Source organism: Phyllobates terribilis, unplaced genomic scaffold (assembly GCF_046119375.1).
Source record: "Phyllobates terribilis strain yellow unplaced genomic scaffold, ASM4611937v1 Scaffold_11__3_contigs__length_659146591, whole genome shotgun sequence".
NCBI lineage: Eukaryota > Metazoa > Chordata > Amphibia > Anura > Dendrobatidae > Phyllobates > Phyllobates terribilis.
Window position 1 is genome coordinate 336,048,861 of NW_027362771.1, and position 20,834 is coordinate 336,069,694.

Below are 20,834 nucleotides of genomic sequence, written 5' to 3' on the forward strand. Positions count from 1 at the left end.
AGTCAAGTTTTCTAATAAGAAAACTTGATTAAAATATTTTTATTCCAAAGTTATGACCATAAAAATAACCACAAAAGTAGCTACACATTTCAGATGCACACCAGTGTCCTTGCTGGAGTGCATCTGAAATGAGTAGCTAGTTTTGTGGTTATTTTTATTGTCATAACTTTGGAATCTAAATGTTTAATAAAGTTTTCTAATCAACTCAAGCTTTTTACCAGAAGCTGGAAACAGTTACCTTTTCTTATATGGACAATCACGTTTGGTAAGAGCGGATTTCCGTGCTTCAGAAGCATTAGAGTCATGTCGGGTGAGCTGGTTACATTTCTTTTATGTTTGCTGCTGCTTTTATACATGTGTGTACTGTTCCTTTGCAAAATAATGAACAAATCAAGATATATATATATATATACACTGCTCAAAAAAATAAAGGGAACACTTAAACAACAGAATATAACTCCAAGTAAATCAAACTTCTGTGAAATCAAACTGTTCACTTAGGAAGCAACACTGATTGACAATCAGTTTCACATGCTGTTGTGCAAATGGAATTGGGAAAACTTTGAAAGTGTCCCCAAGTGCAGTTGCAAAAACCATCAAGCGCTACAAAGAAACTGGCTCACATGAGGACTGCCCCAGGAAAGGAAGACCAAGAGTCACCTCTGCTTCTGAGGATAAGTTTACCCAAGTCTCCAGCCTCAGAAATCGTAGGTTAACAGCAGCTCAGATTAGAGACCAGGTCAATGCCAAAAGAGTTCTAGCAGTAGACACATCTCTACAACAACTGTTAAAAGGAGACTTTGTGCAGCAGGTAAAATATGGTAAAATAGCGGCTAGGAAACCACTGCTAAGGACAGGCAACAAGCAGAAGAGACTTGTTTGGGCTAAAGAACACAAGGAATGGACATTAGACCAGTGGAAATCTGTGTTTGGTCTGATGAGTTCAAATTTGAGATCATTGGTTCCAACCACCGTGTCTTTGTACGACGCAGAAAAGGTGAACGGATGGACTCTACATGCCTGGCTCCCACCGTGAAGCATGGAGGAGGAGGTGTGATGGTGTGGGGGTGCTTTGCTGGTGACACTGTTGGGGATTTATTCAAAATTGAAGGCATACTGAACCAGCATGGCTACCACAGCATCTTGCAGCGGCATGCTATTCCATCCGGTTTGCGTTTAGCTGGACCATCATTTATTTTTAAACAGGACAATGACCCCAAACACATCTCCAGGCTGTGTAAGGGCTATTTGACCAAGAAGGTGAGTGATGGGGTGCTACGCCAGATGACCTGGCCTCCACAGTCACCAGACCTGAACCCAATCGAGATGGTTTGGGGTGAGCTGGACCACAGAGTGAAGGCAAAAAGGACACCAAGCATCTCTGGGAACTCCTTCAAGATTGTTGGAAGACCATTTTCGGTGACTACCTCTTGAAGCTCATCAAGAGAATGCCAAGAGTGTGCAAAGCAGTCATCAAAGCAAAAGGTGGCTACTTTGAAGAACCTAGAATATAAGAAATATTTTCAGTTGTTTCACAGTTTTTTGTTAAGTATATAATTCCACATGTGTTAATTCATAGTTTTGATGCCTTCAGTGTGAATGTACAATTTTCATAGTCATGAAAATACAGAAAAATCTTTGAATGAGAAGGTGTGTCCAAACTTTTGGTCTGTACTGTACACTGCTCAAAAAAAGAAAAGGAACACTCAAATAACACATCCTAGATCTGAATGAAGGAAATATTCTCATTGAATACTTTGTTCTGTACAAAGTTGAATGTGCTGACAACAAAATCACACAAAAATCATCAATGGAAATCAAATTTATTAACCAATGAAGGCCTGGATTTGGAGTCACCCCCAAAATTAAAGTGGAAAAACACACTACAGGCTTATCCAACTTTGATGTAATGTCCTTAAAACAAGTCAAAATGAGGCTCAGTATTGTGTGTGGCCTCCACGTGCCTGTATGACCTCCCTACAATGCTTGGGCATGCTCCTGATGAGGTTGTGGATGGTCTCCTGTGGGATCTCCTCCCAGACCTGGACTGAAGCATCCGCCAACTCCTGGACAGTCTGTGATGCAATGTGACATTGGTGGATGGAGCGAGACATGATGTCCCAGATGTGCTCAGTCGGATTCAGGTCTGGGGAATGGGTGGGCCAGTCCACAGCTTCAATGCCTTCATCTTGCAGGAACTGCTGATACACTCCAGCCATATGAGGTCTGGCATTGTCCTGCATTAGGAGGAGCCCAGGGCCAACCACACCAGCATATGGTCTCACAAGGGGTCTGAGGATCTCATCTCGGTACCTAATGGCAGTCAGGCTACCTCTGGCGAGCACAAGGAGGGCTGTGCGGCCCTCCAAAGAAATGCCACACCACACCATTACTGACCCACTGCCAAACCGGTCATGCTGAAGGATGTTGCAGGCAGCAGATCGCTCTCCACGGCGTCTCCAGACTAAATCACGTCTGTCACATTTGCTCGGTGTGAACCTGCTTTCATCTGTGAAGAGCACAGGGTGCCAGTGGCGACTTTGCCAATCCTGGTGTTCTGTGGCAAATGCCAAGCGTCCTGCACGGTGTTGGGCTGTGCGCACAACCCCCATCTGTGGACGTCGGGCCCTCATACCACCCTCATGAAGTCGGTTTCTAACCATTTGTTCAGACACATGCACATTTGTGGACTGCTGGAGGTCATTTTGCAGTGGTTTTGGCAGTGCTCCTACTGTTCCTCCTTGCACAAAGGCGGAGGTAAAGGTCCTGCTGCTGGGTTGTTGCCCTCCTATGGCCCCCTCCGTGTCTCCTGGTGTACTGGCCTGTCTCCTGGTAGCGCCTCCAGCCTCTGGACACTACGCTGACAGACACAGCAAACCTTCTTGCCACAGCTCGCATTGATGTGCCATCTTGGATAAGCTGCACTGCCTGAGCAACTTCTGTGGGTTGTAGAGTCCGTCTTATGCTACCACGAGTGTGAAAGCACAACCAACATTCAAAAGTGACCAAAACATCACCCAGAAAGCATTGGTACTGAGATGTGGTCTGTGGTCTCCACCTGCAGAACCACTCCTTTATTGAGGGTGTCTTGATAATTGCCAATAACTTCCATCTATTGTCTATTCCATTTGCACAACAGCATGTGAAATTGATTGTCAATCAGTGTTGCTTCCTAAGTGGACAGTTTGATTTCACAGAAGTTTGATTTACTTGGAGTTATATTCTGTTGTTTAAGTGTTCCCTTTATTTTTTTGAGCAGTGTATATATCTATATATCTATATATATATCTATATATATATATATATATATATATATATATTTATATATACACATATAGACACACAGACGTGGACAGCAAGAAAAATTGTAAAGTAAGAATCAACAGAGAAATAGTAAAAAAAAAAACTAGTGAAAGTGACCTGGACAAAAATGCTGGAGCCCTTAACTTAATATTTTGTTCCACAACCTTTTGATGCAATCACTGCAAATAAACAATTTATGTAATTGTCAGTGAGACTTCTGCACTTGATCACAGGTATTTTGGCCAGCTCCTCGTGAGTAAACGGCTCCAGCTGTCTCAGGTTTGAACGGTGCCTTCTCCAGACTGCATGATTCATCTCCTTACATAGATGTTCAATGGAATTTAGATCAGAGCTCATATAAGGCCATTTCAGAATAATCCAATGCTTTGCTCTTAGCCATTATTGGATGTTTTTAGCTGTGTGTTTTGAGTCATTATCCTGTTGGAGGACCCATGACCTGCGGCTCTGACCAAGCTTTTTCACATTGGGAAGCACATTTTGCTCCAGAATGCCTTGATACTCTTGAGATTTTATTGTACACTGCAAAGACTCAAGACACCCTGTGCCAAAATGCAGCAAAGCGGCTCCAAAACATAAACAAGCCTCTTCCATGTTTCACAGTAGGTACAATGTTCTTTTTCTTGTATGTTTCATTTTTGTGTCTGTGAACATAGAGCTGATGTGACTTGCCAAAAAGCTCTAGTTTTTGTCTCATCTGCCCAAAGGACATTCTCACAGAAGGTTTGTGGCTCGTCAAAATACATTTTGGCAAATTCCAGTTTCACTTTTTTATGATTTGCTTTCAACAATGGTTTCCCCCTCAGTTGTCTTCCATGAAGTCTACTTTGGCCAAATAGCGATGGATGATGCAATCTGACACTGATGTACCTTGATCTTGGAGTTCACCTCTAATCTCTTTGGAAGTTGTCCTGGGTTTTTTGGTTTCCATTTGTATTATCCATCTCTTCAATTTGTTCTCAATTTTCCTCTTGCGGCCACGTCCAGGGAGGTTGGCTACAGTCCCACAGACCTTAAACTTCTGAATGATATGTGCAACTGTGGTAACAGAAACGTCACGCTGTTTGTAGATGGGCTTATAGCCTTTACCTTAAACATTTTTGTCTATAATTTTCTTTCTCATTTCTTGAGACAACTCTCCCCTTAGCTTTTTTTGATCCATGTTTAATTTGGTACACACTATAATACCAAACAGCACAATGACTACTTTTCACCCTTTAAATAGGCAGACTCACTGATTACAAGTTTGTAGACACTTGTGATGCCAATTACAGGACACACCTTCTTTTAACATGATCCCAGAGTCAAATTATTTTCAATCTTCTCTAGGGGTACCCTCATTTTTTTGTCCAGGCAATATTCAGTAAATTTAAATTGAAGATTACTTTTGTCAGTTTCAAGCTATTTCAGTGACCATTGTGGATTTTTCTTACTTTAACAGAAGGGTACCAACAATTATTATTATTAAGGGAAAGAGAACTCCAAACCTACAGGGCCCTGTGTGAAAGAGTTATCCCCCCCCCCAAAACATAAATGAACTGTGGTTTATCACATTTTTGGGAAGCTGAGTTCAATTTCCCTAGCCACACACAGGCCTGATTACTGCCAAACCTGTTCTCAATGAAGAAATCACTTAAATGGGAACTGCCTGACAAAGTGAAGTAGACCAAAAGATCCTCAAAAGCTAGACATCATGCTGCGATCCAAAGAAATTTAGGAACAAATGAGAAACAAAGTAATTGAGATCTATTTGTCTGGAAAAGGTTATAAAGTCATTTATAAAGCTTTGGGACTCCAGCAAACCACAGTGAGAGCTATTATCCACAAATGGTGAAAACATGGAACAGTGGTGAACCTTCCCAGGAGTGGCCGGCCAACTAAAATTACCCAAAGAGCGCAGCAACGACTCATCTAAGAGGTCACATAAGACCCTGCAACAACATCCAAACAACTGCAGGACTCACTTGCCTCAGTGAAGGTCAGAGTTCATGACTCCACCATAAGAAAGAGACTGGCAAAAATGGCATGCATGGCAGAGTTCCAAGACGAAAACCACTGCTGAGCAAAAGGAACATAAAGGCTTGTCTCAGTTTTGCCAAAAAACATCTTGATCACCAAAACTTTTGGGAGAATACTCTGTGCACTGACGAGACAAAAGTTGAGCTTTTTGGAAGGTGTATGTCCCATTATATCAGGTGTAGAAGTAACACAGCATTTCAGAAACAGAACATCATATCAGAAGTAAAATATGGTGGTGGCAGTGAGCTAGTTTGGGGCTGTATTGCTGCTTCAGGACCTAGAAGATTTGCTGTGGTAAATGGAACCATGAATTCTGCTGTCTACCAAAAAATCCTGGAGGAGAATGTCCGGCCATCTATTTGTGACCTTAAGCTGAAGCACACTTGTGTTATGCAGCAGGACAATGATCCAAACCACACCAGCAAGTCCACCTCTGAATAGCTTAAGAAAAATAAAATTAAGACTTTGGAGTGGCCTAGTCAAAGTCCTGACCTTAATCCGATTGAGATGTTGTGGCATGAGCTTAAACAGGCGGTTCATGCTCGTAAACCCTCCAATGTGGTAGAATTACAACAATTTTGTAAAGATGAGTGGGCCAAAATTCCTCCAGAGAGTTGTAAAAGACTCATTGCCAGTTATCGCAAATGCTTGATTGCAGTTGTTGCTGCTAAGGGTGGCCCAATCAGTTATGAGGTTTAGGAGGCAAACACTTTTCACACAAGGCCCTGTAGGTTTGGATTTCTTTTTCCCTTAATAATAAAGACCTTCATTTAAAAACTGCATTTTGTGTTTACTTGTGTTATCTTTGTCAAATATTTAATTTTGTTTTGTGATCTGAAACATTTAAGTGTGACAAACATGCAAAAGAATAGGAAATCAGGAAGGGGGCAAACACCTTTTCACATCACTGTGTGTATATATATATAGTGCTTCTCACTAAATTAGAATATCATCAAAAAGTTCATATATTTCAGTTCTTCAATACAAAAAGTGAAACTCATTTATTATATAGAGTCATTACAGAGTGATTTATTTCAAGTGTTTATTTCTGTTAATGTTGATGATTATCTCAGTAAATTAGAATAATTAACAAAAAACACCTGCAAAGGCTTCCTAAACATTTAAAAAGATACCTTAGTTTGTTTCAGTAGGCTCCACAATCATGGGGAAGACTGCTGACTTGACAGATGTCCAGAAGGCAGTCATTGACACACTCCACAAGGAAGGTAAGCCACAAAAGGTCATTGCTAAAGAAGCTGGCTATTCACAGAGTGCTGTATCCAAGCATATTAATGGACAGTTGAGTGGAAGGAAAAAGTGTGGTAGGAAAAGGTGCACAAGCAACCGGGATAACTGGATAACCGCAGCCTTGACAGGATTGTTAAGAAAAGGCCATTCAAAAATTTGAGGGAGATTCACAAGGAGTGGACTGCTGCTGCAGTCATTGCTTCAAGAGCCACCACACACAGACGTATCCAGGACATGGGCTACAAGTGTCGCATTCCTTGTGTCAAGCCACTCATGACCAATAGAAAACACCAGAAGCGTCTTACCTGGGCCAAGGAGAAAAAGACCTGGACTGTTGCTCAGTGGTTCAAGGTGTTGTTTTCAGATGAAAGTAAATTTTGCATTTCATTTGGAAATCAAGGTCCCAAAGTCTGGAGGAAGAGTGGAGAAGCACACAATCCAAACTGCTTGAGGTCTAGTGTGAAGTTTCCACAATCAGTGATGGTTTGGGGAGCCATGTCATCTGCTGGTGTAGGTCCACTGTATTTTATCAAGACCAAAGTCAGTGCAGCCTTCTACCAGGAAACTTTAGAGCACTTCATGCTTCCCTCTGCCGACAAGCTTTTTGGAGATGGAAATGTCATTCTCCAGCAGGACTTGGCACCTGTCCAAACTGCCAAAAGTACCAATACCTGGTTTAAAAGCAACAGTATCACTGTGCTTGATTGGCCAGCAAACTCACCTGACCTTAACCCCATAAAGAATCTATGGGGTATTGTCAAGAGGAAGATGAGAGACCCCAGACCCAACAATGCAGACCAGCTGAAGGCTGCTATCAAAGCACCCTGGGCTGCCATAACACCTCAGCAGTGCCACAGGCTGATCGCCTCCATGCCATTGGTGCAGTAATTGATGCAAAAGGAGCCCGACCAAGTATTGAGTGCATTTACTGAACATATATTTCAGTAGGTCAACATTTCGGATTTTTAAAAATATTTTTCAAGCTGTTGTTATAAAGTATTCTAATTTACTGAGATAATGACTTTTGTGTTTTCATTGTCTGTAAACCATAATCATCAACATTAACAGAAATAAACACTTGAAATAGATCACTCTGTTTGTAATGACTCTATATAATATATGAGTTTCACTTTTTGGATTGAAGACCTGAAATAAATTAACTTTTTGATGATATTCCAATTTAGTAAGAAGCACTTGTATATATGTTCTGTAGTCTAATGTCTATCTGCATAACCACAGGCCATATGTTGTTGTGGGAGGTTATATAGACTCCCCTAGAAAACATAAGAGTGCAGTTCCCACAAGTGGTCTCTGGGTGGTGGTATGTGATTTTTGAAAATTGAAGATTTCCTTATAGCTAAATATAACTGTAGTGCAACAGTTCCCAGATCCTGTGAATTTATGTATTTCTGAATGCATAAAAGGAGTTTAGCACATAATTTGGCCAAGTGTTAAAGGAAAATTTCAGGTAAAACTTTGGATTTGACCACCTTCTTTTATTACCAATGATTCATCTGCCTAGGTGGTTTTGCTTGTCTCTATTTCATGTCATCTTACTCAGCACCTCTGCCAGCCATATTTGGGGAAGGTCTCAGTAGAGTGAGCCAGGTGCCACCCATCTCTGCCATTTTTTTTCCAAAGGCCTACCTTTACAATGGTTGTTAGAAGGTCTTATAGCATACAATGGAGACCTGTTCCAGATTAGTGATAATCAAGGGCTGCAAGTAATCTCGCAAATTTCAATTTATAAATATTTTTTTCAAAACTGTTTCCATAACTTTCATTTTGTTTTATTGATATGCCTGTTATCTCTAGGAACTTTGTAAAATGGCGAAACTGCTATCCACTGCCATAAATGCATATAAGTTGAATGTAAAGTGTAAGTGAACGACTAATACTTTGCTTTTATATAACACCAGTATTTGTTCCGTATTTATAGGATGTATGTACTTTTGTATTTTTTCCCCATGATTTTTTTATTGTGGCAAAACTGATGCAGTTTTTACAAAATGTATTGGATTTTGTGTATTTACACACTCAGCACAAATCCAAGAGTATAAAAAGCATATGCCATAAGTGTATGATAGATGTAGGACCTATTGCTGGGATCAGGGCTACTTCTGCCATAATGCAAGATGAGTATCTAGTCTCAGGCAGCAGTCCGAAGTGTTTCTCAGGAGCGGAATTCAGCCAGTTCTCCAAACTGTTTGTTAAGCTTATAGCTAGCTTGGAGAAGAGGTGTATCATCATCTCTCTGTTTTCCACACTCAATCGCACTGATGTTTTTCAGATGCGTATACAATTGAAAATATGTGCAGCATACCAGCACTTCTGGGATCAAGGCGATGTGCAGCAACGTGATGAGCTCACCTGATCACACTGCAGATGCAGCGAGTCTCGAGGAAGGTTAGCGCTCCATAGTGGAGCCGAAGAAACAAAAAACTTTTATTGTAGGCGGGGGTGGGAGGGAGTTTGTGTGAGGGCAAACAATGATGGGTATGACGCGCCCCCTGGGCCAGTGCTGTAGTGCGGCGCGCGTGCGCGTGGGGGATACCCGGAGCCGGATCCGATGGGGGTAGTAGTCTTCGTGTGGCGGTGACCCGGTCCATGCCCAGGGTGGTCAAACTAAGTGGCAGTTATTGGTATGATGGTATTAGTGTCCGACTACGCCACCCGTTGAATGCGGCTATGAAGCCGCCGCTGCAGGGCAGTCCGCTGAGGCCGGTGGTACGGATGTGCAGCGTGGATGGTATAACCCCCAACGGGAGGGGTATGGCCTCAGGGCAGAGGATGAGGTTGATGTTGGGAGTGATGGTGTGGATGTCCCAGCACTAACGGTGCGACAAGGAAGCACGGAGACGCGAGGGTACAGTTCAGGGTCTTTACTGATGGTACAAGGCAAATTCCCCCGGGAGTACTGGCTAGTAGTTGGGGCCTGGTTAGTCTGCGAGTAAGCCGGAGTTCCCCTGGCCAGGTGGAGTTGTAGGCCTTCCCGTTAGTCTGTACCCTTCCTGGCTACCCTGCTTTCGGCGGTTACAAGTAGCCCACGTCCCTGGGTATACCGTGTGGTGCTCACCCGTATGGCTGGTGACCTGGGGCCTCCTGTTAGCCTCCGCTCCGGGATGGCGGTGCTGGTCCCTTCGTTGTGACTGAGCCTCCGGGCTTTTATGGCCAGAGGACCTGGAATCCCCTGCCGGATGGATTCTGCTGCTGGGTATATCTTAGTCCCCACAGCCTCGGACTCCTGTGTCCGGTTTTAGTACCTTCTCCCAGGGCGAGCTCTGCACAGCTCCAGCCCCTGGCGCTTCTCCTTGGCTCCTACAGAGCTCCTGATGTCTATCTGTCCCTGTTTCTGCGTGTCCAGACCAGACTCCGTCTCTGTCTGGAACTCCTCTCCCTAACCCTGCCTCAGCCCCAGTTTATGTAGGGGAAGTTTTTCCCCTCCCAGGACTGGGCAGGAGGTGTGGCATGCTTAGGATTCCTGCCCAGGAGACCTCCCACCTGCTCACAGACGTAATACTGCTATTACTGTGGAAACCAGACCCCTGGGGTGCCACATTCCCCCCTAGTGAAATTTAGTACTCCCGGACTAAACATAACAGGGTATAAACAATAACAATTAAATACATGAGATGGTCACGGCGTGTCCGTAACCGGGAAGCAATAAGGGTGTCCATTTCACCAAAGAACAGGGAGCCGTAACCAGGTAGGGGTCTGTCCTGCCCCGAGTCTTTAACAGTCTTTAGTCCATTCCTGGGTTACGCTCCAAACATATTTACAACAGAGTTCCGGTTACGCACTGTCCATAACCTGTCAGTCCATATAAAGAAATCTGTAACTGAAAAACTTAATTAGCAACGGCTACAACAAAACAGGTAAACATAAAATAGTTAAAGCAACTAGCCAACTTAGATTCTCCAACGTACGGGCATCTGGCCTCTACTGGCCCTAGTAGACCTACGGAGCTTACTAACTGGTCCTGCACTACAGGGTGTAGGAGGTGTTTTGGGCAGGCTGGGAAGCTTTCTGCGCACTCTTTGGCTCACTAGGGGCACGGCAGGCTCACTACTAGCAGAGGGTTGATCCTCCTGTACTGCTGGTGTAGACTCTTCTGCCTCTTGGGCCGGCTGCTCTTCCAGCTCTTCCGGTTCCTCTGTAGGCACTTGCGGGGCTGGCTGGAGAAAGGTGAGGACGGGTACCACGACAGCACCGTTTACTTGTGTCCAAGACCGGGGAAAGTCTCCGAGTACAGTCCTGATCATTTCTTCCCTTTCCTCTGCGGGTCGAGGGTTTTCTTGATCTTCTTCTTCAGGGTTTTGCAGCTGCTCGGGACACTTCTTCAGATGGTCTCTGGAGACAACGGCTGTGGTTTCTCCTCCATCCTTACTGATCACGCAAATCTTTGGGTTCTCATGGCTTGATGGCAGTACGGTGTACGGGTCCTTCTCCCACTGGTCGTCCAACTTGTGGAGCCGTCTTTTCCTCTTCAAGACCTGCTCTCCAGGTACCAGGGGAACAGCGGGAGCATACTGATTATAAGCCCTCTCTTGCCTTTCTCTAGCTTGAGACAGACTTCGCTCCACGCTCTCCTGCACTTTCCGATACTGCTGCTGCCGCCCTGTATCCCAGTCTGCCTCTGGCGAGGTGTCCTCGGGCGTCAGGACTCCCATATCCAGGTCGATAGGCAGCTTACCAGGTCTCGCTCTCATTAGGTAAGCCGGGGTACAGTTGGTAGAACCTACAGGGATGTGGTTGTATAGGTCCACCAGATCAGGCAGCTTCTCAGGCCACATACTGCGTTCTTCCAGGGGCAATGTTTTCAGGAGGTCTATCACCACCTGGTTCATCTTCTCGCAGAGTCCATTGGTTTGAGGGTGATAGGGCGTTGTTCTTATCTTCGTGCAGCCATACAGGTTGCAGAACTCCTGGAAGACTTCCGCTTCGAAGGCTGGCCCTTGGTCTGTCAGCACTTGGTCCGGGTACCCGTGTGGACGGCAGAAGTGCTGCTGGAAGGCTCTAGCTGCTGTTTGAGCCGTTAAGTCCTTGACCGGGACCACCACCAGGAACCGGGAGTAATGATCTACGATTGTGAGGGCGTAGACATACCCAGATCTGCTTGGAGCCAGTTTCACATGGTCCAGGGCTACCAGTTCCAGTGGCTGTCGGGTGATGATGGGCTGCAAGGGAGTCTTCTGGCTGGCACGGTCCTTCCTTCTTAGGTGGCACGGTCCACAGTCTCTGCACCACCTCTCGATGGCTCCTCTCATGCCTACCCAGTAGAACCGTTCACGCAATAAGAACTCCAGCTTCTTCCACCCGAAATGTCCTGCTCCGTTGTGGTACGCCTCCAGAATCATAGCCGCGTCTCGTCTGGGGACCACTACCTGCCAGGTCAACTCATGCGTTCGAGAGTTAACCATTCTCCGGCACAACTTCTCCCTGTAGAGGAACAGCCTACTTTTCTCCTTCCACAGTTGCTTAGTCTCCTCTGGGGCGTCTGGGTCCAGACTGGCATCTGCTTGGGTCAGCATTTCCTTCACCAGACGGACTGCGGGATCACTGTCTTGCGTCTCCGCCCAGTTGTAGTGGGGCAAGGGATTGAACGTCGCGGAGCGCCTGTCCTTCACACGGCTGGAATACAGGGTAATCCCATGACGGTGGAACGCAGGGAGCTCAACTTCTTCCAGATCTTCTGGATCTTCCCCTACGTCCGGTAAGTTCGGCATTCTAGACAGGGCATCCGCGTTGGCATTTGAGCGTCCTGCCCGGTATTTGATGGTGAATTCAAAGTTGGACAGGCGAGCCATCCATCTCTGTTCCAGAGCACCGAGCCTTGCAGTGTCCAGGTGTGTCAACGGGTTGTTATCCGTGTACACGGTGAATTTGGAGGAGGCAAGGTAATGCTTGAAACGTTCGGTCACTGCCCACACTACTGCCAGGAACTCCAGCTTGAATGAGCTATAATTCTCAGGGTTCCTCTCGGTGGGTCGTAGCTTTCGGCTAGCGTAAGCGATTACCCGTTCTTTTCCTTGCTGGATCTGGGACAGCACGGCTCCTAGCCCGATGTTACTTGCGTCCGTGTGGAGGATAAAGGGCTGGCTGTAGTCTGGATATGCCAGGATTTCATCCCCCGTGAGGGCCATCTTCAGCTGGCAGAAGGACTCCTCTTCCAGCTTTTCCCACCTGAAGGGCGGCTTCTGGTTTTTGGCTTTTCGAGATTGACCTATCAGGAGGTCCTGCATAGGGGCTGCCATTTTGGTGAAACCAGGAATGAATCTTTGGTAGTAGCCTACCAACCCGAGGAACTGCCGCACTTCCTTTATGCTGGAGGGTCTTGGCCAGTCCTTAATCACGGTGATCTTATCAGGGTCAGGAGCCACTCCGTCAGCACTCACCACGTGTCCCAGGTATTGCACCTTTGGTTTCAGGAGGTGACACTTGGAGGGTTTCACCTTTAGGCCGTAGTTTGCCAGAGCTTCAAACACTTCCGCCAGGTGTTTCAGGTGATCCTCGTAGGTCTTGGAATAGACGATGACATCGTCCAGGTATAACAGGACCGTCTCGAAGTTCCGGTGTCCCAGACAGCATTCCATCAACCGTTGGAAGGTTCCTGGTGCGTTGCAGAGCCCGAACGGCATGCAGTTAAATTCGCTGAGACCCATCGGGGTGGTGAATGCGGTCTTCTCCCGGTCTGCCTCTGCTACAGGAACCTGCCAGTACCCGCTAGTGAGATCCAAAGTAGAGAAGAAGTTAGCAGATTTTAATGCAGCTAAGGACTCTTCTATCCTTGGTAACGGGTACGCATCTTTGTGTGTGATACGGTTGACCTTCCTGTAGTCTACACACATTCTCATAGTGTTGTCCTTCTTTTTCACTAAGACTAGTGGGGCTACAGCTGTCCCTGATTACCCCGGCCTCCTTCATGTCTCTAAGCATCCCCTTGGCGTGTTGGTAGTGTGCAGGGGGTACGGGTCGGTATCTCTCCTTTATGGGAGGATGGTCTCCCGTTGGGATGTGATGTTCTACCCCCTTTACTCGCCCGAAGTCTAGCGGGTGTTTACTAAACACTCTCTCGTACTCTCGAACCACCCGATAGACTCCTTGTTTCTGGTGTGAGGGAGTGGAGTCAGTACCCAGATGTAGTTGCTGACACCAGTCCTCCATTGGTTTCTTAGAGCCGTTACCTTCCTCTGGTTGAGATAGAGGCAAGGGTTCCACGGCCTGTACAGAATTCTGGTTTATGGTGAACAATTTAGCTAGCGTGGCATACCGGGGCAGGTGTACTTCTCTCTCACCGATATTTATGATGCGAACGGGCACCCTCCCATGGCGTACATCGACCACCCCCCGTGCTGTCAAAATGGTGGGCCTACTGTCTGAGTAGACGGGTTCTACCATTGCTTGGTAGTCTCTACCTCTTAGACCAATAGCTGCCCGGCACCAAATCATCATCTCACTTTTTGGGGGCATGGCAATAGGGAACGGGTCACACATTCTCACGCTACCTATCTCACCACCAGATAGTTCCACCTGTTGCCGCTTCATCAGTGCCCGGATCTCTTTTTGGAGCACACGCTGCTGGCCGGAACTGGCGTTCTTGGCAACCTGCTGTAAAATGAGAATCACCTCTGCAAGACAATTTTCAATTACATTGGTTCCCAGGGTGATTCTAGGGTGACTCTCATGACGGTCGATGTCCACTATAATCAGTCCTTGTGCCGCTAGTTCGACTTTACCGATTTTAATGGTCACCTCCTTGAATCCCATCTGCGGCACGGGCTGACCATTGCTGGCGATGATACTCAGGTCGTCGTCTGGGTAGCGGGTTATGTCCGAATCATTCCAGTACTGCTTGAAGAGCACGTACGGGATGGTGGTGACCTGTGACCCAGTGTCTAGTAGGGCACTCATAGGAATGCCATCCAGTACCACAGGCAAGATTTTACGTCCCCCTACGTATTTATCACGCCAGTTTGATGGGCCTGATGGTCTTATGCCTGGGGGTTGGCCCTCTACCCCAGGTTGTGCCCGTTTAAATGACAGTACCTTGCCACATGTCCGGGTTGATTGCAGCGGCGGAAAATAGGTCGTCCGTCCTCGTTGTATCGATCGCTGGGTCTTCCTCTGGCCGGTGGGGTCCTCCTTGGTCGGCGCCACGGGATGTCCTCCGGTCCGGATGCCAGCTCGATCTTCCCTGCAGTAGAAACCTGTAAAGACTGCACAGTTCGGGTTAGCGCGGCAACGCTTTTAGTTAGCTCTTGGACCTGATGGTGCAGGTCTGTAGCTGGGTCATTGTTTAAAGCCTGCGCATCAGCTCCCACAGGCCCTGCAGACAAGGGCGCCGTCTCCTGGTGATAAGTGATAGCAGGGCGCCTGTGGGTCACAGCGCCACCTGGTGCCGGTTCTCGGAGCACCCGGATGGCTCTGTCCTTGAACTGTGCAAAGTCCAGGTCAGGGTCCTGTAAGGCCATTGCCCGCAACTGGGTTCGGTGGGCATTGCACAGTAGACCCTCAATGAATTGTTCAGTTAACAGCTTATCTTCATTTCCCACGCTGTCAGGGTCTGCCTGCTTAATGGCTCTCAGGGCCTCTTGTAGGTTTAGAGCATAGTCTCTTATACTCTCATGTGCCCATTGTTTGCACCCATAAAATCTTAGTTTTATTTCGGCTGAGGTGCGGGTGTCAAATGTGTCTTTCAGCCGGGTTAGTATGTCTCTGACAGTCCTCTTCCTCCCAGGTGGCCAGGACTTTACCTCCCTTTGGGCTGCCCCGATTAATTGGGCCACCAGGATGCTCACTTTTTGCGCCTCCGTGAGGGGATACACCTGGAAGAGGCTATCCAGCCTTTCTCTGAAGTCATTTAGGGTATGTGACTCCCCTGAGTACTGGGGTAGCCAGGCTGCCCCCGGGATATAGGGCATGGTGAAAGGCATGACCGCAGCAGCGGTGGCGCTGGCGGCGGCTGTGGCGGTGAAGCTCTCCTCCGTATCCGACATCCTCCTCCCCCCTAGTGGACCGTGGCCTACCTTGCGATGATCCTCTTCCGTAGGCCGCGGCTCCGCAGTGGATCGTCAGGGTTGAGGACCTTCCGTCGCGCTCCTGTGACGTCGGCGTCTGCTGGGCTCCATCCAGGACCTTACGCAACGTCCGGACGTGAGGCGGGGCTTCAGTTCTCGCGGGCTTTCGGAGTCCACGCCCCTCTTCTTCCCGCGCGGCGTCCTCAAGATGGTGTCCAACGGCGGGAAAACTCCACGGATGGCGGGAAGAAGGCAGAAGATGGCGTCGGATGGCGGGAATCGGCTCCAGATGACGGGAAACGACTCCGGACGGCGGGAAACTTTACCACAGGTAAGTATAAAAGTCTCTTTTTTTTTCAGGCACGCAGTACCCGGTGGTTGCGGGCACGTAATCCTGCCGACTACGCCAAAGTTGACGCGCCCCCTGGGCCAGTGCTGTAGTGCGGCGCGCGTGCGCGTGGGGGATACCCGGAGCCGGATCCGATGGGGGTAGTAGTCTTCGTGTGGCGGTGACCCGGTCCGTGCCCAGGGTGGTCAAACTAAGTGGCAGTTATTGGTATGATGGTATTAGTGTCCGACTACGCCACCCGTTGAATGCGGCTATGAAGCCGCCGCTGCAGGGCAGTCCGCTGAGGCCGGTGGTACGGATGTGCAGCGTGGATGGTATAACCCCCAACGGGAGGGGTATGGCCTCAGGGCAGAGGATGAGGTTGATGTTGGGAGTGATGGTGTGGATGTCCCAGCACTAACGGTGTGACAAGGAAGCACGGAGACGCGAGGGTACAGTTCAGGGTCTTTACTGATGGTACAAGGCAAATTCCCCCGGGAGTACTGGCTAGTAGTTGGGGCCTGGTTAGTCTGCGAGTAAGCCGGAGTTCCCCTGGCCAGGTGGAGTTGTAGGCCTTCCCGTTAGTCTGTACCCTTCCTGGCTACCCTGCTTTCGGAGGTTACAAGTAGCCCACGTCCCTGGGTATACCGTGTGGTGCTCACCCGTATGGCTGGTGACCTGGGGCCTCCTGTTAGCCTCCGCTCCGGGATGGCGGTGCTGGTCCCTTCGTTGTGACTGAGCCTCCGGGCTTTTATGGCCAGAGGACCTGGAATCCCCTGCCGGATGGATTCTGCTGCTGGGTATATCTTAGTCCCCACAGCCTCGGACTCCTGTGTCCGGTTTTAGTACCTTCTCCCAGGGCGAGCTCTGCACAGCTCCAGCCCCTGGCGCTTCTCCTTGGCTCCTACAGAGCTCCTGATGTCTATCTGTCCCTGTTTCTGCGTGTCCAGACCAGACTCCGTCTCTGTCTGGAACTCCTCTCCCTAACCCTGCCTCAGCCCCAGTTTATGTAGGGGAAGTTCTTCCCCTCCCAGGACTGGGCAGGAGGTGTGGCATGCTTAGGATTCCTGCCCAGGAGACCTCCCACCTGCTCACAGACGTAATACTGCTATTACTGTGGAAACCAGACCCCTGGGTTGCCACAGGTACATTATGCAGGAAGCGGAGAAGTATGAAAGGAGGTGCAGTATAGAGAGGGGCAGTGTGGGGGCAGTATGAAGTGGGCACAGTATGGAGACGAGGCAATGTAGGGGGTACAGTGTGAGGGTACAGTGTGCAAAGGGGGCAGTGTGGGGGACAGTATAGAAATAAGGCAATGTGTGGGCTACACTGAAGATTGGAACACTGTGGTGGGGCCAGAGTGGGGGGCAGTATGGAGATGGGTACAACGTGAAGTGGGGATGGTGTGGAGGCCACAGTTCATAGGAGCGGACATGTGGAAGTTTTCTGGTGTTGTATTCATGTACTGATGATGGTTCTGGTGCTGTATTCATGAAGTGATGGTGATCCTGGTGTATTCATGTGGTGATGATGATTCTGGTGCTATATTCATGCACTGATGATGGTTCTGGTGATGTAATCAAATCAAATACTCATGAAGGCTCTGGTGTTGTAATCATGCACTGATGGTGGTTCTGGTGATTTATTTATGTAATGATGGTTGTTCTGGTGCTGTATGCATGCACTGATGGTGCTACTATTGTTGTATTATTGTGCTGATGATGGTTCTGCTGCTGTATCAAGTACTGATAGTGGTTCTGATGATGTTTTCACATACTGAAGATGGCTCTGGTGCTGTACTCATATACTGAAGTCCTTCAATTGTAGTGTCTCTTCATTTTGAATTATTACTGTCTTTCAGTCCAAAAACTGTACAAAAAAACTGCAGTGTAATTAATTCTAACCTTACTTTGATGCTTGAGAAAGGGGGCGTTCCACCGAAACGTAGACTAAGTCAGTGCATTTGGAACTGAATGCTTCTGTGTCTGCTACATGTCTTGGAGTCTGAATTTCATATTGGAGGCATTTGTGCCAAAAGAAAATGTTTACAATTGCCAAATAAGGATTAAGGACATTTCATCATATGGTAATATACGAAATATTAAATTGCTTTTAAAATTGTACTAAAAAAAAGTTTCATACAGTAAAATGTTTTTTTTTTTATAGCATATTAATGCTGTTTGGAGGCATTCAATTTGCTACATTTTATGGATAGGAAGAATCCATGTGTGCACTAATATCCTTGACTCCAATAAATTATCTTTCAAAAAATTTGGTTGTAAAAATTTCTATACAACTGTCTTATAAGTTATAAGACCTCCAAGGTCATCATGTCCAACACCCTACTCAATGCAGGATTCACTAAACCATCTCAGACAGATGTCTGTCCAGCCTCTGTTTGACTACTTCCATTGAAGGAGAACTCACCACCTATCATGGCAGCCTGTTCCACTCACTGATCATCCTCACTGTCAAAAAGTTTTTTTATAATATCTAATCTGTATCTTCTCCTTTTCAGTTTCATTCTATTGCCTCTCGTGTTTCCATGTGAAAATGAGAATAAGGATGATCCTTCTATACGGTGACATCCATTCAGATATTTGTAGACAGCTATTAAAGGGTTTTTCCCTCGAACAAAAGTTCATTTTAAAAATTAAAAAAGTGTGACCGTGTACGGAACATACCACATCTCCTGGGCAGGGGAGGAAGCAAAAGACAATATAGACATTACAGCAGGGGATCACAGAGGGTTCATTTTGTGAGGTAAAATATTGTTTAAAAACAGGCAGTGAAATGTTTTACCTCACAAAATGAATCCTCTGCGATCCCGTGCTGTAATGTCTGTATTGTCTTTTGCTTCCTCCCCTGCCCAGGAGATTTGGTATGTTCCGTACACAATCAGACACAGCCAATTTTTAAAATGAACTTTTGTTCGTGGGAAAACCCCTTTAAGTCTCCTTTCAGTCTTCTCTTTTGCAAGCTAAACATTACCAGATCCTCTAACTGTTCCTCATAGGACATAGTTTGCAGTTCGCTCACCATCCTGGTAGCTCTTCTCTGAACTTACTCCAGTTTTTCGATGTCTTTTTTAAAATGTGGTGCCCAGTACTGGACGCAGTATTCCATATGAGGTCTGACCAAAGAAGAGTAGAGGGAGATAAATACTTCACATGGTCTAGACTGTATGCTTCTGTCAATGCAACCCAAAATTGTATTTGCCTTTTTTGCTGCAGCATCACACTGTTGACTCATGTTCAGTCTGTGATCTATTAGTATACCCAAGTCTTTCAGTCTTTTCCACATGTGCTGTTGCGTAGCCCTATTCCTCCCATTCTCCATTCTGTATATATATATATACAGTACAGACCAAAAGTTTGGACACACCTTCTCATTTAAAGATTTTTCTGGATTTTCATGACTATGAAAATTGTACATTCACACTGGAGGCATCAAAACTATGAATTAACACATGTGGAATTATATACTTAACAAAAAAGTGTGAAACAACTGAAAATATGTCTTATATTCTAGGTTCTTCAAAGTAGCCACCTTTTGCTTTGATGACTGCTTTGCACACTCTTGGCATTCTCATGATGAGCTTCAAGAGGTAGTCACCGGAAATGGTCTTCCAACAATCTTGAAGGAGTTCCCAGAGATGCTTAGCACTTGTTGGCCCTTTTGTCTTCACTCTGCGGTCCAGCTCACCCCCAAACCATCTCGATTGGGTTCAGGTTTGATGACTGTGGGGGCCAGGTCATCTGACGTAGCACCCCATAACTCTCCTTCTTGGTCAAATAGCCCTTACACAGCCTGGAGGCGTGTTTGGGGTCATTGTCCTGTTGAAAAATAAATGATGGTCCAACTAAATGCAAACCGGATGGAATAGCATGCCGCAGCAAGATGCTGTGGTAGCCATGCTGGTTCAGTATGCCTTCAATTTTGAATAAATCCCCAACAGTGTCACCAGCAAGCACCCCCACACCATCACACCTCCTCCTCCATGCTTCACGATGGGAACCAGGCATGTAGAGTCCATCCGTTCACCTTTTCTGCAACGCACAAAGACACGGTGGTTGGAACCAAAGATCTCAAATTTGGACTCATCAGACCAAAGCACAGATTTCCACTGGTCTAATGTGCATTCCTTGTGTTCTTTAGCCCAAACAAGTCTCTTCTGCTTGTTGCCTGTCCTTAGCAGTGGTTTCCTAGCAGCTATTTTACCATGAAGGCCTGCTGCACAAAGTCTCCTCTTAACAGTTGTTGAAGAGATGTGTCTGCTGCTAGAACTCTGTGTGGCATTGACCTGGTCTCTAATCTGAGCTGCTGTTAACCTGCGATTTCTGAGGCTGGTGACTCAGATAAACTTATCCTCAGAAGCAGAGGTGACTCTTGGTCTTCATTTCCTGGGGCAGTCCTCATGTGAGCCAGTTTCTTTGTAGCGCTTGATGGTTTTTGCAACAGCACATGGGGACACTTTCAAAGTTTGCCCAATTTTTCACACTGACTGACCTTAATTTCTTAAAGTAACGATGACCACTAGTTTTTCTTTACTTAGCTGCTTTTTTCTTGCCATAATACAAATTCTAACAGTCTATTCAGTAGGACTATCAGCTGTGTATCCACCTGACTTCTGCACAACACAACTGATGGTCCCAACCCCATTCATAAGGCAAGAAATCCCACTTATTAAACCTGACAGGGCACACCTGTGAAGTGAAAACCATTTCCGGTGACTACCTCTTGAAGCTCATCAAGAGAATGCCAAGAGTGTGCAAAGCAGTCATCAAAGCAAAAGGTGGCTACTTTGAAGAACCTAGAATATAAGACATATTTTCAGTTGTTTCACACTTTTTTGTTAAGTATATAATTCTACATGTGTTAATTCATAGTTTTAATGCCTT

The 20,834-nt window shown here is 46.6% G+C and overlaps 1 protein-coding gene across 1 annotated transcript in view; it reads right to left on the minus strand.

Annotated features, from left to right (window-relative positions):
* Positions 1-20,834, minus strand: part of HCN4 (hyperpolarization activated cyclic nucleotide gated potassium channel 4) — a 273,787-nt gene that overhangs the window by 35,643 nt on the left and 217,310 nt on the right. The window lies entirely within an intron of this gene.